We start from the raw sequence: 24,247 nt of genomic DNA on the forward strand, positions 1-24,247 counted from the left end.
CCCCCCCCCCCCCCCCCCCCCGCCTTTTCTACAATGAAAGATGCCCTGGGCATTTGTTCTTATAATCACCACTGAAATACCTGAATCTCATTTGGTGTCACCAACTACAACTAAGGCTACTGTTTCTCAAGCCACTTCTAGCGGTCTCTGGGGTCTCAAGTTTGCTGTCATAATTTTTAAAATGGAGGTTTCAGTAGTGCTGGTAACAGAAGAGGCAGCTAACTAAGTAGATTCTGTACTACCGAACGATGTCACCAAACTAAGAACTGCCAAGGGATTGAAGAACGCTTGTCTACAATTATACTCCAAATGCTTTAATGGTCTTCAGGTAATGGGGAAAAAAACCTAGATTAGAGGTACCTGATGCAGTTTCAGATGGGAAAAGAAGGAGAAGAAGAATATGCTAAAATCTTAGCATGTGAATTTTGGCTACACATGTATTTTGACACCTACTCTGTCCAGAACAAAAGATAAATTAGTTGAATCAATTATTTGATCCCTATTCTTTCACCGTGACCCTGAGGGGTGGTTGGATGAAGCAGAGAAGCGATGGAAAGATGTGTGGGTGTAGGGGGATACTGACCAGCACAGGAGGAGAGGATCCTGTTGTAAACATGGGTCTACTGGGATAAAGCACTGGGAGCCAACTGGCTTTCCAAACCCAGTCTCCTACCTCAGTGTGCTCAGAGTCTAGCTGGGACAGAAACTCCAGCGATCATAAGGCAATTGGGTAAATACAGTGACCAAGGTACATATGAAACATTTGAGAAAGTCAAAGGAGATTCCAGAGGAGAGAAGAAATTTGGAATAATGAGACTGGGGGAAATTATTATGCATCCAGAGGGGTTTTTGATGTAAGACTTTCCCAAGAGCCCAGCTGGAAGACACAATGACTTCTAGAAGAGTAGGGGTCAGAGCTAGAGAGAAAGAGTAATGATCTGTCTGGGCAAAGTAATCCCAGCGGCCATGGCATTGAAACCCTTTGACATCCCAGTAGTGTTCTTGTGTCTGACACTGCTCCTTTGGTGGAATCGTGAAAAGTTCTGCCAAGAAAGCATTTGTGTTTGATTGCAGTTTGGGATTCTCTACATCTGCTCTCTCCATCTCCTGACCTATCACTTCCCTGTCTCTTCTCATCTGGCATCCGTAGCACTACTTTTGTAACAGTGCCCATATCAAGCCCACTAATCACATTATTGCTAAAGCCAGTAGTCACAATTTAGTCTGCACTGTCGTGAACCCCTCAGTGGCATTTGTCAGTCCCTTCTGGAGACACTGGTTTTTATGAGTTCCCTGTCCTGACCTTTCTCTTTTGGCCCTAGACCTTCATCTCTTCACGCCTGTTGGGATCTCAGCCAAGTCCATGGGTATCCACAGTGTCCAAAGATGCTGATGAGACACAGATTTCCATGTAGAGCCCTTAGCCGTCTGTGTTCCAGACTCATGTCTCCAAACGCCTATCCCGTATCTCCTCTGCAAAGCCTCACTGAGCATCTCAAGCTGAAAGAACTCCTGAGTCCTCTCATCTAGTCCTTTCTGCATCTCTCCGCTCACCTTAGTGCTCAAGCCGGAAACTTCAGAGCCATTCTGCATTTATCATCCATCAATACCTGTCCTTCCTGCCCCCTCAATGTACCTTGACTCTGTCCTCTTCTCTGCATCTGAGCTGTCACTACCCTTTTTTTTTCAGTGCACCATTATCCTGAATGTGAATTACAGCAATAGCCTCTTCCCCTTCAGCCTTCTCTCCAGCCCTCCCCCCAGGAGCCAGAGTTCTCTTCATTCCGTAAGTCTGTCCCCTTTAAAAAAAAAAAACCTGAGGTATAGAGGGGTGCCTAGGTGGCTCATTTGGTTAAGCATCTGTCTTTAGCTCAGGTCATGATCCCCGGGTCCTGGGATGGAGTCCTGCATCGGGCTCCCTGCTCAGTGGGAAGCCTGCTTCTCCCTCTCCCACTCCCCCTGCTTGTATTCCCTCTCTCTCTGTGTCTGTGTCTGTCAAATAAATTAAACAAAAAAACCCAAAACTGATGTATAGGATACATACAGTAAGATCCTTCAAAAATAGAAACCAGATTACATCACTTCCCTGCCTAAAATTATTCAGAAGCCTTCTATTGCCTTAACAACAACAACAACAAAGGCAAACACCTTAACACGGTATATAAAGGTATATCAATAATCTATTATTTTTTTATTCTCTAATTTCATCTACAAGTCTCCCTCTTATCACACCGGCCTTCTTTCAGTTCATCAAACACACTTTGGGACTGGTTTTGCCTCACGTTTTGTCTAGAGTGATCTACCCTCCATTCTCAGCGTGACTTCTCATTCTTAAAGTCTGTGCTTAAACGTAACCCCACGGCCGAGGCGTTTTATGACCCTCCGAGCCAAGCAGCCCCTTCACCTCCCTCTGTCACTGCGGTAGAAAAAATAGTTGTTTTATTCACCACTACACAGCCAACATCTAGCACAGTTCCTGGCCTCAAACAGGTATTTAATAAATACTTGTGAAGCGGGTGAATGAAAAGACTGTATGAGAAGCGGCAGCCACTCCAGCAGCTCTCAGCTCACTGCACTTCTCCTGTCCCTAAAGACAGGGAAGTCACGTGTGGAAAGCGCTAAGCCTGATCACCAGCTCGATGTGAGAGCCCAGTAAACTGAATCACATATGGGCAACTATATATGGCACAGCTCTCGGGGCGAGGAACGCAGGTTAAGAATATTGCAAATTTAGTCCCAAGTACCAGCAAGCAGTTGGGAAACGAAGCAAGAACCTTTCTTCTCTCCCCCAAACCTCCTTCCCCTGGTGGAGCTTCCTTGCTAGCTCTTTGGACATAGGGCCATGGATGCTTTTTCTCCAAGACTGAGATTAATTTCTTTGACCCAACTGAGATAAATCTGCACTTGAGCTCAGCCAGAACCTACCTGCTTACCTTCAAAATGCAGGCCTTGTCCCTGAGAGATGGAAACAAAAGCCAGACTGGGATTTGGGGCACCTGGGTGGCTCAGTGGGTTAAAGCCTCTGCCTTCGGCTCAGGTCATGATCTCAGGATCCTGGGATAGAGCCGGGCGTCAGGCTCTCTGCTCAGTGGGGAGCCTGCTTCCCCCTCTCCCTCTCCCTGCCTCTCTGCCTACTTGTGATCTCTCTCTTTCTCTGTCAAAAAAAATAAATAAAATCTTAAAAAAAAAAAAAAAAAGCCTGGGATTTGACAGCTAGGAAAACTGGGTTTCCTACCACTCCATAGTCCTGGACTTGACATAAACCAGGATGGAAACTCTTTTCAGCCACAGCCAGGACTCCACAGGAGACCTCGGGAGTGTCATCTGGAGATGCAGAGCTCAGAGAAAATTTATCTTGAAGAATTAAAGAACGTGAATGGCTCTGTGGGTTGGCCGAGCAAGCCCCTCACAGCAGGACTGCTAAGAGTTAATGAGCTGCTTTTACATGTCAGTGAGCTTCTGGGCGTTTGCTGGGAGCCTTGGTTGGTCTGACTCAGCCTTAAACTCCAAGAAGCAATCAGAGAGATCCATTCCCGTGCATCCCCTTCTGATCCAGATTCTGCGGAGCAGAGCGAAATCTGGTTTCTCGAGTCTCTCACAGGCCATTGTGACTGACCTGTTCTAGTTGAAGTATAAGCAAACATCTCCAGGGGCTCATTCAGGAGAAATAATAGCTTCAGGATCTGACAAACATTTACTGACCTCCTAATCTTGAGGCCTAGAGACCATTGGCGGGCTATGCCCGTAAAATGCTGGGACTTTCCTGGCCAAATCAAGGAGAGACTCCTCTTTCAAGAAGATGAGAGAGGAAGAGAGACCAAGGCCAGCACCAGCAAATAGTTACTTAAGGGAATGTTTCCTCATTTGGTGTTGCTTCCCTTCCCCCTCCCATGACTTCCCACAAGTCCCTCTTCTCTGGTCCCAGGGGATCTAGCTCACTAGCAAGGACAAGACTAACAGGCAGTCAAGACTCTGTTAGAGCCCAGGAAGAGGACTTCAGATACACGCCAAGCCAGCAGGGGTCTGGATTCTTAGGCAGAGCCCTTCCCTGACATTCAGATTACAACCCAGTGGGATTTAAAAAGGCTTTAATAGCATATAAACATAAACATAATTACAGTAAATGGCTTTGCCTTTTTTTTCCCCCCCAGTATTGGCTGATTTCTCCACCATAGGTAGGAATATATTTTAAAAAATCAGAACATACATGTTTTTAAAAATGTGTATAGGTCTGCTATTTAGAAAACTTCCTTCTGGAGGTAACTGCCCACAACATTTAACCCTATAAGCCACTTTAGACACCTCCCCCCTTAGGCACTGCCCCGCGTCTTTTTGGCAACATCCTTCCACTCCTCTTTTCTGCTAAAGGAACTCTGGCTGGAGTTTGGCCTCAGGGACTGGGAATGAGAGGGCTGGAGGTTTTGCCAATGCAGATTTTGGGGAAGGTCCTGAAAATTGTGAAACAAATGTCAGACTTGTAAACTCACCCCCAACCCCTATTCTGAATGGCTCTAGACTAGCACAGCGTTTTTCTGATTGACCTTGATTCTCCCCAAAAGAACAAAACCAAGTCATTCTGACCAAGGATAGGGTTTTCAGGAAAGATCTTGGAGGGGCATAGGCTAGAGAATGAGGGAGATGGCTGAATTCTCTTCTCTTCCGTTCATCTTGCTTCTGAACTTGAGAGCTTGCCCTGACTCTCTCACCTAATAGCACGCAGTCCTGGGCAACTTACATAAATATTTCTGAACTACAGTTTCTTCATCCATAAAATGGAGATGATCACCTTCCTGTCTACACCACAGGATTATAGATGTATTTTATGTTTACTGGGATCTTCCTATGTGTGTGGCACTGGGCTACGCAGATCTACATGCAATATAATTTTTGCTCCTCACAAGAACCATATGAAGTAAATATTGTCAATGTCCATGTCTGTTTTGTAGATATGTCTGTTTTATAGATGAAGAGAATAAGGACCAACAGTCTTGCGGTTATGAACAGGTAGAGCCTAGGGCTCTGGATGGACTCTAGGCGGTCTCTCACTGCACCACATTCTGAGCTGTCTATGAAGACCCTTGCAATTACTTTGATCCTATTTGTTTTGCCACCATCTGGGAGACAGAGATGCAGGCAGAAACCTCTAAGCTAGAATCAGCAGAAAGGGGTGGAGGCTGGGGGAGGGGCACGAATGCAGGAGTGACAAGCTCAGGAAAATCCCTCCCATTCTGCAGGTTTCAGCCCTCCCCTTTCCTCCCCATTCATCCCTTTGTTGCCATCCTTGGGATTTTGGTCCTAAGGTTAATAAAGAGCTTCCAGAAAACCCATCATTTTGATTAAAGCTGGGGCAATCTTGCCAGACAGCACTCTGGAGCCTGCCTCCCGCCTACTCTGCTACGTCCATGCAGCCAGCAAAGGCTATTAAATGATTACAGCCATTTCCGGCCCAGCCAGACAGCTCCCCTGGATTGCTCGCTTGTTATCTGGCTGGGGCTGCTGCTGCTGCCTCTGGCTGCCCAGGGGAAAATCAGAGCACGGATGGTTCTGCGCATTCTGGGTTTGCAGGTGAACGTCCAGGCTTTCTGTGTAGGGACACCCCCCTTCTCCCCATTCCTTGACTCTTCTCCCTACTCAAGCCAGCCACTGCAGCTCAAACAGCTCTGAATTTGTTTGTACCCTCCTGGCTTTGAGCAACCATTTCAATGTGTCTGTATGTCTCTCAGGTGTGTGTGTGTGTGTGTGTGTGTGTGTGTGTGTGTGTAGCAGAACTTGGCAGACTGTAGAATCATACATGCTCAGCCTGACCAAAAGGCAAAAACCATCCACCACCAAACCTGTGGAAAGACTACGCAGTACAGCATCCCTAGCTGCATCCCCACCCCCATCTACCATCTGTGGGGCTTATGGGCTGCTTGAACAAGCTCCGCCTCCTCTTCCTCGCTCAGCCTTTATGAATTGGGCAACGTTAATCTGAGTAATTACAGCCCACAAATCACAGGAGAACCGTGGTCTGCAACCCAAATCCTGTCCAGGATCAGAGAGAGGGGGAAAAATCTCAAGCCACCTGGGCTAGCATTTCCACCATTTCCCCACTGCTTCTTAGATCTTCAAATGATGGTGGAAAGACTTTTCCATGGAAACAAGACAACATAAAAATATAATGCCTGTCCTCTAAGACATTAGGCTCTATGATCAGAATAGTAAGTTTAAATATGGCTATACCATATAAATCATGTGATGTTTAGCAAATCACTTAATATCTCAGTTTTCATGGGAAAAGGAGATAATATATCTTTATATATTTAAATATATATCTGCATATTTATATGTTTATCTCTATACTTATATATGGAAACCCTTATATATACATCTTATATATATATATATATATATATAGCCCTTTTCTATACACACACACAACACACGTATATAACCCTTTACATATATAGAAAAGGGTTTCCATATTATAGGTAAGGAAACTGAAAGCTTAATTTGCATCAAGGTGATTTGCTCTAAATCACACAGGGATTTGGTAATAAAGCTGAAAAATTCTTCTCGCACGGATTCCCCAGCTTAGTAATCAATTTGTTACTATTATTTTACTTCTGTGAAGCCTTGGGGATTAGGGAGGAGAGTAGAGCTCATTCACAGACCTAGCATTCTGACCCTTAGAGTAGCTGGGAGGGGGTGGTGTGAGTGTAACGAGAGACGGGAAGATCTGAATCCAGCATCCCCTACCCCCAGCCCCGGCTGCCACTCCTGGGTGTCTCGCCTCCTTTGGGGGTGGGGTTGGGGGTGGGGGTCTGCAGGATCTGGAAGGAGATTTTGTGGCTCTTTGTTGCCTCAGGCCACAGCTGGGCTAATTTTCAGTAATCTTGGAGCGGAAGAGATAAATCCAGCGGCATATTTTTAAAGCCACAGCTCTTGCTTTGTGCCCGAAATAACTCTACCATTTCTAGGTTAAGAGTAGAAAGGCATGTGCTGTGAACCTAGATTCAAAAATTGGAATGGCTGGTTTCAAATCTTCTAAGCTCTCCAAAGTCAGCTAGAAAAAAAATATATATATATTTCTTTCCATGACCCCCTAACCCAGCAGGGCTCAAGCTACAAGGTTTTCTGTACCTTATTCCTGGTTGCTAGAGTCCCCCACAGTCCAGAGGGCAATTTCACTTTATAGCTTTCTTTTTAAACTGCCCCCAGCCTCAGCAGGCTCTTATAACCTAGGGATAGCAGTAGGCTTAAAATGGAGGTTTGGGGGACACACACACAGCTTGGAGTTGGAATCCCAGCTTTATCACTTACTTGTTGTGCAACCTTGAGCAAGTCACTTGTCCTCCCAGCCTGCATTCTTTCATATGTAAAATAGAGATAACAATATCCACCTAATGGAACTGTGAGCATTAAGAAGACAAAATGCTCATAAATCACGCAGAACAATGCCTGGCGTGCAGAAGCCGGAATAGAGGATAGGTATTATTACAACGCAGCATCCCTCTGAGGAACCTGACTCCCCACGGACCCCCCCCCCATTTATTCTTGGATGCGGTACTGCCAGGAACTCTCTTTTCCAGGGGCCCTCTTCCCATCTGGCTCTGCCCCTCCCAGAGATCATTAAAGAACACTAGCTGTGAAGTTTCCCAGCTTCTGGAACGGGTTGCTAGGTAGGGAGCCATTCTCCAGAGCCTTTGGAGGCTGGTGGGGAGGAGGCAGTTTGGACACAGTGGACCGCCCAACAGATGGGGCATCAAAAGCCTTGGGTTCAAATTGCAGCCCTACCATTCCGCCTTCCACTCTTTTTTCCACTACACTGTCTTGGGTTTTCTTCACCCATAGGCTGGACACAGCAGCTACCTCCAAGAGGCACTGTTAAGCCATTAAATGTATTTATCATGGACAATAAATGAGACATTGCACTAGGAATAAGGGCAGGGATATGAAAAATATTAGGACACTGAGCCCTGCTCTCAAAGAGCTAAAATGCAGAAAAAGGCAAATGAATAAACACAATGTTGTTTTAAGTGAAAGGGGACTTCACTGCCTCTGCTGTGACCTCAGTCTGTACTTTCTAACCTATTAAGTTCTTCTTTCCAGCTTATCTTTCCCAGGGGGCAAAGTGGCCCCTGATAGGAACTGAAACTGCCCCCTCAAGCACTAACTAAGGCCCTGACTCCAGTAAGAACCTGAATGCTTGACCACAACACAGTGAGCAGCCTAACCCTTACTGCCCAGCACACACACCCCCCGACCTTGGCCCCACACTGGAGACGGCAACATCTTGGAGATGGTCTTTGAGACACCGATCCGCTGTCTTGTCTTCACAGTGCTGGTCTCCCTGAAATAAATTCCTTTCTTGTTTCCCCACCCCTCGTCTTTCTGCCTTTGGATTCTGTCGGCAGCGAGGAACCACACCTGGTCTGTTTGGGATCCCTGGAGCCAGGTGCCCCTGCACCCTTGGGCCCCAGTTGATACATGACTTTTTTTTTAAGATTTTATTTTTAAGTAATCTCTACACCCAACATGGGGCGTAGAATAATGGGGTGTAGAGTAATCTCTATACCCAAGATCAAGGGTTGCATGCTCCTCCAACTAAGCCAGCCAGGCACCCCCGAATGTTTTTTGCTTATTTAAAAAAATAATAAATAGGTTTTCAAAAAGCAAAATAAGGAATAAACAAGGTAGAGAAACTTTGGCAAAGAGATGGCATTAAACTTTCTAGAGACGGTGTGTGCAGAGCACTGGTCGAGAAATTAAAGAGCCCTGTTTCAGATCTTGTCCCCACCACTTAACTAGGCAGATATGGGATCTTACTTAACCCTAGGTACCTCAACTTCCTAGGCATTAAAATGGGTATAATAATAGACTCATCTCTGGGAGAGGCTATACAGAATAAAGGAGATATTACATGTAAGGTGCTTAAGACAGTGCTTGGCTTAAGTAAACAAATGGCTTAAGTGCTTAATACCAGTAAGCTATTACTAATATTATTCGCAAGGAAATGCACAAGGAAGTGCACAAGATAAATGTATAGGAATGTGCATTGCATTGTTTAAAAAACAGAGATACCAATAAGAAACCGGATAAATGAATAATAATACAGGCATACGACACAGTATATCCTTATTTTAAAAAAATGAAGTGGGTTTATATGCACTGACTTGAAAAGGTGTTTGTTAAAAGACAAATCTGTATATTACTACACATAACATCTCATTTTGCTTTTTGAAAAGCTGTTTGTCTTTAACAAGCAAAAAAACCATTCAGGAGTGCCAGGCTGGCTTAGTTGAATTATGTAATTAAAAATTACTTTGAAAAATATTTGGAAGAGGGAATCCTAGTGTGAACGATGGACTCTGGGTGATCATGCCTGTCATCGTGGGTTCCTCGAATATGCCAAATGGACACTGTGGTCCTGGATAGCAGGAGCCGGGAATGCTGTGCACCCGTGGGGACGGGGCCATATGGGAACTCTCTGTCCTCTCCACTTAATTTTCCTGTGAACCTAAAACAGCTCAAAAAAATAAAGTCTGTTGGGGCGCCTGGGTGGCTCAGTGGGTTAAGCATCTGTTTTCGGCTCGGGTCATGATCTCTGGGTCCTGGGGTGGAGACATTAGACTCCCTACTCAGCAGGGAGCCTGCTTCTCCCTCTGTCTGCCATTCCCTGTGCTTGTGCTCACTTGCTCTCTCACAAATAAATAAATAAATCTTAATAAATAAATAAATAAATAAATAAATAGTGTTAACTTAAAAAAATATTTTGAGGATACACACAAAACTGTTAACAGTGGTTGTCTCACTGAAGGGAAGCAGGAATGAGGGAAAAGAATATTTTCATGCAAATGATGCTGTACTGTTTAATATTCATGCCAACAATACAATTACATGTTATTTTATTCTACAGCACTTTGAACTTCATGTTTATCAAAAAGCTGGGGCTACACACTAAACTATTGATAGTGGTGAGTTCCTGGGAGCGTGACTGGAGATGGGAGGTAAGGTACTAGTCATTTTACTGTAGTTTTCTATGGATTTCATTCATCACAATTTTTGGCCTTATAATTAAATCAGGGAGAGATGAAAAAGATGACTAGCCCAGCCCCTACGTAATCCGCTGCAAATTCAAAAACCGGCTCAAAAATTAGCTGAAACAAAACACCGCTGCCCTAGACAGTCTGGACCCAGGATCAGCTGCATAACTTGCAGGGCCCATAAAAAATTCCCCTAAGTACTCAAAGATGGCAACAGCATAATATTAAACCAAAGGGGTATTTCTAGGCACAAGACCCCATGAAGCAGCCGTGGCTGGACCCAAGAGCCCCCTGCTGGGTCCCTTCTTCAGCACCACAACTAGACAGGGACCCTTCCTCCATCTTTCCTGCTGCCGGCCCCACCTGAAACTGGGAACCACAGTCCTTTCACCCAACAAAAAAACTGCTTCTGGGTGGGTCTAGTTGGGTTTTCAAACTTTTCCTCTCTCCCCTTCCCCCTCACTTGGTTGCAGTCTGCGCTTCTTAAAATTTGGCAGCAATCCCAGGCCCTGTGTTGCTCTGTCACTTCTCAGCCTTGAGAAACCATTTCTAGACAAGCAGTGATCTCCCTGCACAGAGGGTATAAAATGGAGGTGCCATCAGAACACTATAGGAGAAGGAGGACAAGAGAAGGAGTGTCATCTGGGGAAAACCCTCTGCACCACCATTACTCCACACCCCCTTGCACTTCCTATACCATTTCATTTAATTTAGCAAAACCATTTTGAATCCTGTTTTTACTGTGTGCCAGGCATTGTGCTAAGTGCCAGGAATATTAAATTGCATAAATGATAACATTTTTTGAATGTTTACCATGAGCTAAGCACGGCACTGAGCATTCTGCCTGCACTAGCTCATTTAATCCTTACAGTAACAGTCTCTCCCCTTCTACACATAATAAATTTGAGGCACAATGACTGAGCAGAACAGGGACCTGAGGCATTGTGCAATGCTGTGCTGCCTCCCTTAAGAAGCAAACCAAGGCAAAATTTAAACAAACTTGGCCTCCCTCTCCCCATTTTCACCAACAAGATCAGATCAAGTGCACCAGCATTAGCTCAGAACATTTCCAAGGCCAGTCCGTTTTACAAAAATGCTGTAATCACCTCCCTTTTGGTTCCACATTTCTAAAAATTTTCCAGTCCTACTAGAAATGAAAAAGAAATTAAAAAATACAAAATCAATATACAGAAATCTGTTGCATTTCTGTACACTAATAATGAAGTAGCAGAAAGAGAAATAAAGAAAACAGTCCGATTCCATTTACGATTGCACCAAAAACAAAAACAAAAAACCTCCACAAATCCTTAGGAATAAACTTAACCAAGGAGTTGAAAGACCTGTACTCTGAAAACTTGGAAGATACCGATGAATGAAATTGTAGATGACACAAACAAATGCAAAGATATTTCATGCATATGGAATGGGAGAACAGATATTGTTAAACGTCCATACTACCCAAAGCTATCTACAGATTTAATGCAATCCCTATCAAAATACCAGCATTCTTTTTTTTTTTTTAAGATTTTATGTATTTATTTGACAGAGAGAGAACACAAGCAGGGGCAGCAGCAGGCAGAGGGAGAGGGAGAAGCAGACTCCCGGCTGAGCAGGACCCTGAGATCATGACCTGAGCCTAAGGCAGACACTTAACTGAGTCGTCACTCAAGTGCCCTTACCAGCAGCTTTCTTCACAGAACTAGAATAATCCTAAAATTTGTATGGAACCACAAAGGACCCTGAATAGCCAAAGCAATCTTGAAAAAAAAAAAATAAAAATAAAAATAAAGAACAAAACTGGAAGTACCATAATCCCAGATTTCAAGATACACTACACAAAGACGTAGTAATCAAAACAGTATGGTATTGGCACGACCTTCGCCCCGTTTGTAATCTCTCGGTCTCTCTCTCTCAAACAAATAAATAAAATCTTAAAAAAAAAATTACAACCATTTAAACAGTTAGTATCCTAAATGCAGGGCTGCAACCCTGAGGGAGAGAAGACAAAAGAAGCTCATTTATATCTCGAAATCCCTCAATTTAGAGAGAGCTCACTCTTACAAAAGAAATTTCCCCAAAGCAAATATTTAGAATCAATTTATACTTGGTCCAACAGAAGGAAACAGACGTGGCACTGATGATTGATTAAACGCAACCCCACTCACTGCTCACTGCAGACCGCAGGGAGGACAACCGGATTAACTTCTTGGTGATGCAATCCCCTGTAGAGGGGATGCTGGCCTCTAGGGAGGCTCTGTCATGGGTCTCAGGCCTAATCACTGTCAGAGGCACGGGGAGGGATCTGGTCCCCAGGCAGAGCTGCTGAGGGGCCTGAGAGGCTCTAGGCTTTGGAGGTGCCTGGTCTGCTCCAATCTCAAGGAGGCAGCTAGTATGAGAATAGGTCTGTAATACAAAATGCTCCTAAAAAACACACAAACAAATCCTGTGTCCTGTGTATCCACAGACTTGTCCTGTCACCATCCTAACCTCTGTCCCTGACACAGGACGTCACACTCAGGAAAAGCAGATGAATGCCGGCTGAAGTATCTCCTCCCCCGAACTGCCCACAACTCCCAATGCACACGTGCACACCAATCAGGCTCCCCACTTTCTTTTTCAGGGAAGTACTGAAGACCTGCTTTCATCTGCTTTCACCTAGACACAGGTGCTAGATGCATACACAGGGCAGGCAATATGCACTGTTCCTTATCTCCTGGCATCACCCTGGGGACAGTGACTTTCCCACTAGCTATGGTGCCCTTTAATTGACTCCTTCCAGATCAGGCTGTGGGTGATCCAAAGAGTTCCTGTCTTCTGACTGCTCTAACTCTTGGGAAAATACTTAGGCCTGGGACAAAACAATATCTCTTAGCCTCTAACATAACAATGTGCCATCTTCCTCCTCTCTCACCATTTTCACCTCTGCCCATAGAGAAACACCCAGCAACCAATACTTCCTTCCATGGGGAATGGGCTAGGAAATGGGTTCTCACCTTTAGCTCCATTTCCATACTTATTCTTCCCAGGAAGGAAAAGTTGTCTGTCCAGTTGGGGAGATTACCATAAGTCGTATTTCAAATGGATCATGCTTTTTGGTTGGGGAAAGTGAGCACTAACAGTCACTGTTTTTTCATGGTATACCTCTCCTCTGACTCTTTGTCACTCTCTGCTCTAGCTCTGTTTGGTAATCAAACCAGAATGGTTCCTCCTCCTCACCAAGAGAGTGGTCTGCCATTCTTGATTTTCCTCCCTTGTGTTTGGGAGGTGGAGGCTTTACCATATTCCCCACACCATCTTCACCAATAATAAATCTGATTCTGAACTTTGATTCCTCAGTTGGCTCCTTGAATCTATTCTTAATTAATTAAGACTTAGAGGGAAAGGGAGGTGATTAATTAGTCTCCACCAAAGTTCAGACAATTAATAATAGCCTCCAAAGCTGTGTAAAGTCTAGTCCTCACGGACTCTTATCACATCTCTTCATGGTCCTTTATTTTACCTTTATCTCTACTGAAGTTTATAACACACAGATGCACACAGCCACAGCTGCCTGAACATGAAAGACCCTGAGCTAATGGTCCCCCTCAAAATGCTGAAATCCTAATTCCTGAAACCTGTGAATGTGATGTTATATGGCAAAAGGGAATTTGCAGATGTGATTAAACTCAGGATGTTAAAACAGATTATCCTGGATTATACAAGTAGGCCCAATGTAATCACAAGGGTCCTTCTAAGGGAAAGAGGGAGGCAGGAAAGTCAGAGTCAGAGAGAGATCTGCAGATGCTATCCTGTTGGCCTGGAAGATAAAGGATCCAGGAGCCCAGAAATGCAGGCAACCTCTAGAAGCTGGAAAAAGCAAGGAAAGAGCCCCTCCCCTACAGCATCCAGAAGGAATGGAGCCCTGCTGATATCTTGATTTAAATGCAGGGAAATCTATTTTAGATTTTTGATTTCCGGAACTATGAGATAATAAAGTTGTATTGGTGTAAGCCACCTAATGTGTGGTAATATGGTACAGCAGTCCTGGGAAACTAACACAGATTTTGGTACCTATAAGTGGAGTCTTGCTATTAGAAATAACTAAAATAACTAAAAATGTTGATATGGTTTTGGAATTGAGCAATAGTTGGAGACTGGAAGAATTCTGAGAAACATGAGATAAAGTGCCTAGCATACTTTGAACAGACTCTTAGTAGAAAAGTAGTTACTAAGACACTGCTAGAGAGAATTCAGGAAGAAGTGAGAAATGTTAGAGAAAACATATCATCATCTTAGGGAATACCTAAATGGTCACGAACAAACCGGTAGTAGAAATATGGACAATTAAAGAGGCTGTCAGTGACAGCTCTAATGCAAATGAGAAACAGGTTATTAGAAACTGAAGGAAAGTGGATACTTGTTATATAGCAACAGGAATCCACCTTGATTTAAGCCAAGTAAAACTTCTCACCTCCAGAACTGTACAACAGTGAATCTGCATTGCTTTAAGCCATGAAGTTTGTGGTAACTTGTTATAATAGTAATGAGAAGGGGCGCCTGGGTGGCTCAATCGGTTAAGTGTCTGCCTTCAGCTCAGGTCATGATCCCAGAGTCTTGGGATCAAGCCCCACATTATGCTTCCTGCTCAGCAGACAGCCTGCTCCTCCTCTCCCTCTCCCCCTGCCCCCCACCTTCAATCCCCACTCCCCACTTCCCACCCCCCTGCTCATGCTCTCTCTCTCATTCTCCATCTCAGATAAATAAATAAAATCTTAAAAAAAAAAAGTAATGAGAAACTAATACAGAACTCAAAGTCAGCCTGGAATTCGGACAATGAATAGTGTTGTCCAAGTTACCAAACTATTCCCTTCACTTGGCATGTGGGACAAAGTATCAGTAATGTGTTAGTTAAGTGCACAGGGTTCACTAGCAGGCAGACATAGGGGATATCTGCAGATATGGGCAGATATGGGTGAACAAATATGAAACACCACTATGTGCTAGACACCTTGCTCGACACTGGGACTATAACAGTGAGCAAAAAACACTAAATGTGTAAATGTATGGAAATCACTTAATTTCTACGAGTCTCAATTTCCTTATCTAAAACATGGGAATGACAATGTGTTTCTCTCTTGTTTAAGTATCCAATACATATAAAGTGCTTATCACAGTTTCAATAAATAATAATTCATTAAGTCTTCTTCTCTCTTGTTCTAAAAGATTATTTTATAACAACAGGGGGCAACAACACAGGATTTAAAGATTCTGAAACTTCAACAACAAAGACCCTCTCATCAACATACATACTTCCTTGTTAATAGGTTATCTGTATCCCATGGTTCATCATTAAACACAGATCCAATCTCACAGGCTCAAAGGTGTCCACCTCAGGGCTGTCTACATACCTGGTGATACTCTTTTCCCCCCAAAACTCTCTGACATGTAGTTTGGTATGCATCATGTAAAGTAAATCATTAATTCACAAAGGCTGAGGCTTTGAGCCTTGCTACAGACTTTTGGTTGACCCTAGATGATTATGGGAAAAGAGATGTGACACATGTGTTTTGAGTAAGACAGTATCTATAGTATCTATAGTATCTATAGTGCAGAGTCAAAAAACATAAAAGAGAAGACTTGGGAAATGTCACCATACTACTCAGGTTGACCCAGGGTGCTAGCTAGAGCAACAGCTCTGGGCACAGGATTGGTCCAACGTTGGAAGTAAGCATTCTTGGACCATCAACAACAAACGTGTTTATTCAGACTTCCTACATTTTTTAAGTTTGTTTGGTTGTTTTTTACATTCACTGGCAGCTGTAATCCAGAGGCCAGGTACACTGTTGGGATTCAACAGTTAAGAGCTTCTCTAGTAACTCTAGTAACAATAAGCTTCTCATCATCCCTGTTTTCTTGTAGATACAAATTTGTTTCCTAAAAGTTACCTTTTTATACCCTAACCTTCTAGAGTTACACCTGTGAGTCTAACTTCTTCTTCTTTTTTCTTTTTAAAGGCTCGATCTATTTATTTGACAGAAAGAGAGCAGGAGAGTACAAGCATGAGCGGCAGAAGGAGAGGGGGAGGCAGGCTCCCCGCTGAGCAGGAAGCCCAACGCAGGGCTTGATCACAGGATCCTGGGACCCTGATCCGAGCTGAAGGCAGTTGCTTAACCAACTGAGCATCCCAGACACCCCAAGTCTGACTTCTATAAAGCTCTCAATTTTGTGTTTCCATCCTGGTACAAACATCATTTAAAAAAAAAATTTTTTTTTTAGATTTTATTTATTTGAGAGATAGAGAGCGAGAGACCGAGATGGGGGGAGAGAGAGAGAGAGAGAGAGCATAAGCAGGGTGAGGGGCAGAAGCATGCTCTCCAATGAATAGGGAGCCTGACGTGGGGCTTGAACCCAGGATTCCAGGATCATGACCCGAGCCAAAGGCAGCACCCGACTGACTAAGCCACCTTGGTGCCCACAAACATCCTTTTTAAAAATTTATTAAGTTTTGGGGCACCTGTGTAGCTCAGTGGGTTAAGCCTCTGCCTTCAGCTCAGGCTGCCTTCAGTCTCAGGGTTCTGGGATCAAGCCCCACCCTGGGTGGCTCAGTGGGTTAAGCCTCTGCCTTCACTTAGGCCCTGGTCTCAGGGTCCTAGGATCAAGCCCCAAATTGGGCTCTCTGCTCAATGGGGAGCCTGCTTCCCCCCTCCACCCGTCTGCCTCTCTGCCTTCTTGTGATCTCTATCTCTGTTGGGTGAATAAATAAAATCTTTAAAAATTTTTTTATTAAGTTTTTATTTTAATTCCAGTGTAGTTAACATACAGTGTTATATTAGTTTCAGGTGTACTTTTTCACTTTTTTTTTTTTTTTAAGATTTTATTTATTTATTTGACAGAGATCACAAGTAGGCAGAGAGGCAGGCAGAGAGAGACAGGGAAACAGGCTCCCTGCTGAGCAGAGAGCCTGATGCAGGGCTTGGTCCCAGGACCCTGAGATCATGACCTAAGTCGAAGGTAGAGGCTTAACCCACTGAGCCATCCAGGTACCCCACTTTATTTCTTTTGGTACTGCCATCCTCAGGACTGCCTTCTCCCATCCTTTACCCGCCCTCACCCTTGGAGATAAACCATTCCAGGCAGGGCCACTGCTGAGGAAACTCTTGGTCTCATTGAGATTAGAGTGGAATGAGTGGTTTCTGCTCCCTCTCCTTTTTCTTTTTTTCTTTTTTTTTAATTTTTTAAAATTTAGTTACTTATTTAATTTAGTTACTTATTTAATTTAGTTGCTTATTTACTTACTCTCTGTCTTATGACAGAGAGAGCACAAGCTGGTGGAGCAGCAGGCAGAGAGAGAGGGAGAAGCAGTCTCCCTGCTGAGCAAGGAGCCCAACTTGGGGCTTGATCCCAGGACCCTGGGATCATGACCCAAGCCAAAGGCAGTTGCCTAACCAACTGAGCCACCCAGGCGCCCCTCCTTTTTCTTTTTAAAAAGATTTTATTTATTTGTTTGAGAGAGAGTGAGCAGGAGAGCAGCATGAGCAGGGGCAGATGGGGAGGAAGAAGCAGACAGCCCTCTGAGCAAGGAGTCCAAGGTGGGGCTCGATCCCAGGACTCCGGGATTATGACCTGAGTCAAAGGCAGATGTTTAAGCGAATGAGCCACCAAGGTGCCTCCCCTCTCCTTTTCTGACTGTGGGTAGCAGGCTCTACGTGCGGAGGCAGAATAGGCATCTCTCCAGTCCACATCTCCTAGCAATGAACTCTCTTATGGCCCTTCCCTAAGGGCCCCTAGGCTCTAACCAGTGCTTGACCTGAATATGTTTCTCCAAATTACGCAATGACCTTTTCAACTCAAAGTTGACTGCCTCTGTGGAAATGAACATTTCAAGTTCTTTTGGAATCTGGGCTGAGTTTCTCTGAAAATATTTGTCATGAAAGAGCCTTGCTATTGCTGGGGATAGGCTTTCATTTCTATTTTACTAGAATCAGTGAGGCTTTAGGCAATGCTTGCTAGAGCTGCAAAGCTTAAATTAATTACAAGCTATTACCTCTCCTCTGCCCTCAAACCAGGTTATAGGTAGGTCCTTTTTGTCTAAGCATCTCTCAGAGAGGAGCTCTAAGCCCACCAATTCCAAACAATCCAAGCCAGCTTTCCTCCAGAATGAAGTATAGACTCATGACCACTTTGCCACAGAGCTCTCAGGCTACACAGGGAGCCTGTCATCTTTCAGCCAAGTCAGGTGGCAGACTTGGTGATCGCTGCCCTCCCTTGGTCCTTTGAGACATCAGAATCTTCCCAGTAGAAACCCGAATTTCCCTTTTGATAAGGGGTTTAAAAATTTAGCTACCAACTATGGTGTACATACACAACTAGGAGAGAAGGTAATTGGGAAACTCTACTGTTCCGTGCAACACTCTTCAAAAAAGAAGGATAAAAGTGTATTATTTTCCAAAGACATGATTCAAAAGTTGTTTCTCATGATGAAGTTTTCAGGGGCCAGTCTGTATGCTCTAGCGACACATTAAATGGATCAATGATAACCTAAGGAACTATAATGAGTATCCATTTCCTGACCCTGCCTTAGCTGCTTCTCTGCCTCTGGAGGATTTGAAGGAAAGTGGAGCCCAAGGAACAGTTCTTGCTACTCTTCTTCCCTCACTATATCCTCTAAAATGTATGCCCAGAAGCATAAGCTGGAGTGAAGATGGGACTGGATTTTCAGGAGGCATATAAACTCTGTTGGTGGGTCACTTTTAAGGAAGAAATTTATTTATTTTGTATCACAGTCCCAACCCTCACTGTATTCTGCTCTGAGCTAATCAATCCTGGAAAAAATGGTGTAGGAAAAAATGAGGGAGGTGGAGGAAACACAGGGTTGAGGGAAAGAACTATCTCAGAATCCACTTATTAAACAGAAATGTTGAGGGGCACCTGGGTGGCTCAGTCGGTTAAATGTCTGCCTTTGGCTCAGGTCATGATCTCAGGGTCCTGGGATGGAGCCTTGAGTTGGGCTCTCTGCTCAGCAGGGAGTCTGCTTCTCCCCCTCCCTCTGTGCTCGTCCTCTCTCTCGCAAATAAAGAAATAAAATCTTAAAAAAAAAAAAAAAAAAAACCCAGTAAACAGAAATGTCCAATTGTGGGAAAACCAGGAAGTTTTCATGCTAGTTTTTCATTTACATGATCATTAAAAATAGAAGGTGCAGGGTGTTCTTCTAAAGGAGGAGGCAAAGGTGAATGAATAAAGCAAGTAAAGACTTAAGTTTCATGGATTCTAATTGCCCATTCCCACACTGTCTTGCTCCTTCCCTCCAGGCCAGGTCAGAACACAAAACACGAGCTACAGAGAGAACTACAGCAGAAGTGATGAGCCCCGAACCCCCAAAAAGTAAAAGTGCACCTTCCCAGGACTCACATTCCTCAGCTAGAGACCTCTCAGCCTGGCCCTGAGCCTCCGGTGGAAGTGGAGGATGTGAATGAGGGAGCCGCCTCACACACACAGATTGCTGATCTCATTTTGTTTCCTAATAAGGATCTGTACACACCTCCCAGGACCGTGATTGCCATGACAACAGCAGAAGTTGAGGGTGAGCAGGTTAGTGGAACAGCTTTCTAAAGCCTCAAACGAGGCCTAAGGCTGCACTCACTCATGAAGTGGGAAAATTCATATTGGCAGCGTTCCTGAACGGATTCCAAAAAAACTCAAGGATCATGGCTTCTTTCGGGAGAAGAGTCAGAGACGGATTCTACATGAAGCCCCTTCATGGAAAGGTGATTTTGCCAGAGAGGTAGGAAACCCTAAGACAAATAAAAGCACGAATCTCGCTCCATCCCCCTCCTCCCCCCGCATAAAATTAGGGCACATAAACTGTGTCCATCATCCACAGAGTAAAGACATCTGGCAAACCAGGGCAAAAATAACCCCCCAGGGATAAGAAAAAACAAAAACGAAAACAGGTACATTACGAAAAATCTTCAGAATAGAGCCTTCCCACAGAGACAACTCAGAACAACTCAGACCTAAATTCTCAATGTGAAAGATAGACTCATACCTTGGAAAATCACAAAAAGTGCTACCATCTACCAAATGTTATTCTCCAGGATCTGGAGCATGCATGTATTATCTCATTTAATTCTTGTTACAATCTTATTAGGTGGGCGCCACTATTATCTCCATCTTACAGGGGAACTAGGAATCAGAAACGTTAAATAAGGGACTTAGAACTGCACAGCAGCCGAGCTAGAATTCAAAGAAAGGTTACGCTGACTTGGAGCCTGAACTCTTAGTGATTCTCTCTCTGATGTAGGGAAAGGGCTCCTGCTTCCTGCAAGAATCATGAGTAGATGCCTTCCTCGCGCGGTTTCTGAGCCTCCAAAGATACCACACAACCTCAGGAATATTTACTCTCAATTCTACACCAGTTCTTAAACTTTGGGCTACACTGGGAGAACATGGAGGGCTTTTTAAAACACAGACTTCTAGGCCCCTGAGACTTCTGACTCAGAAGGAATTAGTGCAGCTGCTCCAAGTACTGTACTTTGAGAACCACTGTCCCGTCACTCTAAACTAAGGTCCCCTAGGCCTCCCTGCTTTAGCCATCCGGCCTGCCTAATTAACCTTCCACTGCCCAGTCCCGATCCCCTGGGGTCTTCCCTGACAAGCCATAGTGTTATCTTTGGCAGTGCGGTGTGTTTTTGGAAGTCCCTGAGCGCTTTTGAAAATAGGATCTCCCACTCCAAAAATAATCTGTTGCCTGAGGTAATGAAAAGTAGAAAAGGGGGCCCGGAAGAAGCACTAGGGGATAGCAAAGCAGCCTGGTGCGCTGAAGCCAGACAGGCTTTCTCAAAGGCAGGGGCAGTCTTTTTATAACCTCTCGGGCTTCCCTCTAGGAACTGATCACAAGAGGGCACCCATTAAAACCTCTTCAGAACATTCACATTGAGAAAGTGAGAGTTGTAAATGGGAATGACTGGCCCTTTAACACTCTCCTGCCCCATCCCTCCCTCTGAAGAAGCTGTAACTGGATGCTCTCCCTCCTCACCCCTTTTCTTTCCTCTGCTCAGTCTCAGGGGAAGCTGCTAAAGAAGAAGCCCTTGTCCCGGTCTGCTCACACAGAGGTGAGGCTGGAGAAGGGGGCCAGGAATCAGGATTAACCAATTTGATGCCTGACTTGTTTATCCTGCAAGAGACATCACCTGGTGATGTCCCCATGGATCCTTTAGGAGCGTGACATCTTTTTTTTTTTTAATCATTTTTTAAAATTTATTTTCAGCATAACAGTATTCATTGTTTTTGTACCACACCCAGTGCTCCATGCAATCCGTGCCCTCTCTAATAACCACCGTGACATCTTATCCTAGGTTTTTGTGGACTGTGAAGATAAATGAATGGTTCAGCGACAAAGCAAAAAAATGCATCAATGGAGGAGAAAAAACCGCAAGGAAGACATGTGAATGAGTACTGGGGCACAGAGGGCCTCCTTCTCTTCACGGCCGCAGGCTGCAGCTCTTTTAGGTGTGAAAAGGTAGTGGTTCATGAGAGGGTCTCAGACACAAGTGTAAGGAGACCCAGGCAACAAGAGGAAACCTTCTGGAAGTAAATGCACCTTCATCATGAGGCACTAAGGGCAACAGAATCAATGAAAGGCAGGCTCTTCTTGGGACCGGAAATAAACAAGTTTTTGAAGCATTTTCCTTTTCTCTGGGGAGAGCTAATGAAGCCTCCTCATTCCACCTCCAGAAGGGCAGCTGGGGTAGGGGTGTAGGGAGAGTGCCTGGACTGTACAGATGTCAGGATGATCCAGACAACCTTAGAGGGTGTGTCTCTGGGTCCAGAAATGAGAATTACTGAATTCTGGCCACCAGGTCATCAGCCTAGGCCATGTCATGGATCATGCAAAACCATTCCAGAAAAAAAAAAAAAAGATAAAATTAGGCATTTATTAACACCGTTTGTCAAGCACTATATTCAGTTCTTTCTTCTTTAGTAATCATGGCAATTCATTAAGACAGGGGTTATCACTATACCCAGTTTACAGATGGAGTAATAGGAAAACATGAATTTAAGCAATTTGCTTATGCTCACCCAGCAAGGAAGTCTGGAATTGCAATTTGATTCAGATCTGATTCCAAATCATGATCTTAATCCTTATGCCATATTCCTTAATGACTCAGCAGAACATACTTTTGAGTCCTAAAACCTAAAAATGTTGAAAGGACAGTGCAGAAAGCAGAGGGGCATCCCTTTAACTTCAAGTCACTGGTGAGGAGGTGTGTGGAAAAGTATGGTGATGTCACCCGTGGACTACGTGGAAGACGGAAGCTGTGTCCAGCTCAGTCCATGAGGACAGTGACTTGTGCATCAGGAGCCAGGCACAGTCCTGGACAGAAGGGATTAGACAATAGTGAAGGGGAGCAATGGCAACTCCTTCCTTATCTTCTGTCAAGAAAAGGGGTTCCTAACATTCTTTCAGATCTGAAGTAAAGAGACCTGGGCCAGATGCAAATGAAAAAACTGGTGGACGGTTCCTACTGCACGTTTGCCTAGGAACGTGTAGCCACCAGCATCATCAATGAAAGGGAGAATGTATTCCGACTTAGTTCCTGGCTCACCAGAGTGACCTACAAAGCCCCGTGAGAACAGGAAAAGCCCTAAAATGAAGGCAGGTGAGCAGGGCATGGGTGTAGCTGCTTTCAGAACAGATCTTAACATTCTAGGTGCCTCCCACGCTGCAGTACTGGGCAGCCCAACAGCCCTTCCTCCTCCATCACTTCTTCACTCCATCCCTGGCACTGGGGTTGCAGATTTGTCAATGAACTATTTTATGTTCCTCTCCTTGCCATCTGGCAATATTACTCTCTAATGAATTGCTTTAACTTGTGCATTTTCTGTTGTGTTTTTTTTTTTTTTGACAAATGTGACTTTTAGTGGAATCACGCCACATTCATAAATAGCAAATGCTGGCTGATTAGAATCGACGAAAGCCCTTAGAGTTGCCAGCAAAAATGGGCCCTTAGCTGCACATGTTACTCGGATAGCCTAATCATTGAAAGGCACCTGATTATTTTTGGAAAGAATGTTTCACACGCACACTTGTGTCATCTGTAATGTATCTGTGTATATATTTGAATTTGGATGGGTTCTTGCAGGCCAGCCATGCTAGGAATATAAGTGCTACACACACTTGGATTTGGAGCTAGACACAGTTGGGTGTAAATCCTACTCTGCCACTAACAAACTACATGAACCTGGGTATGTTTCTTATCCTCTCTGTGTCTCCAGTTTCTCATATGTAAAACAGTCATAATAAATCCCTTGCAAGGCTGTCATGGGGGATAAATGAGATCACATGTTTAATGTGCTCGGCACAATGTCCGGGTAGATTATGGCTCAATAATCAGAAACTATTATCATCATCATGATGTTCTATTAATAGAGGATTATGATAGACACCATTTGCAGTCTCTGAAATCCTTCCTTTCTGAAAACTGTCGCAGGGATGGGCCTATAAAGCCATATTTTTATTGTATGACATTGTATGATTAGACGAGAATAAGTTAACTAAGGAATTATGAGCTTAAGGAATTTTCCTATGCTCTCCCAGCCACTAGGTTCTTGATCCAATCTAGCAGATTCTATTTCCTGAAAGTATGGATTAGAATCAGCCCTCACTGGTCCTCTAAACTAAGAAACTGTGAGACAGTCACGTGTGCAAATGTACATGTCAAGGCAGTAAAAGTCAGTCTGCAGAATGATGTAGGTATGCAGAAAGAAGCAGGTCTGACTTTGACCTGGAGTCAAAGAGAGTAGTGCCTTGGTTTTTATACTTTCCACTTCCATGAGAAACGCCACTGCATGTATCTGTTTGTAGATCTATGTGTCTCCCTTTTGCTTACCACTCTGAACAGGTTTGCAACATCTTCAACCAAAAGATCTTTGCTAACAGTGTCACTTCTGCGCATGAGGCCACCAGATCTTCTCTGTGTGGCTCAGATAGCCTAAGCACATGAAAGACCCCTGGTTACTTTACAGTAGAACTTTATATACACGTGCACTCTTCTCTGTTTTTAATTCTTGAAGGACATTAAGTAGAAAATCAAAATAATCATGCAAGAGTATAAGGAAGTCATACATGTATGGAAAAGAAGAAAGACTAAAAAGAAAACCATCAGCATTCCTGATCTTAAAAAACAAACAAGTCATCTAATTGCCTTCTAGAACCCAGCAAGAAGAGAGACTTTGGGTCTTTA

At 44.1% G+C, this 24,247-nt stretch overlaps 1 protein-coding gene across 3 annotated transcripts in view; it reads right to left on the minus strand.

Annotated features, from left to right (window-relative positions):
* PCDHAC2 (protocadherin alpha subfamily C, 2) overlaps nucleotides 1-24,247 on the minus strand; it is an 80,211-nt gene that overhangs the window by 5,135 nt on the left and 50,829 nt on the right. The gene's annotated exons all lie outside the window — the stretch shown is intronic.

Source organism: Lontra canadensis, unplaced genomic scaffold (assembly GCF_010015895.1).
Source record: "Lontra canadensis isolate GAN:19392208 unplaced genomic scaffold, GSC_riverotter_1.0 scaffold290, whole genome shotgun sequence".
Taxonomy (NCBI): domain Eukaryota; kingdom Metazoa; phylum Chordata; class Mammalia; order Carnivora; family Mustelidae; genus Lontra; species Lontra canadensis.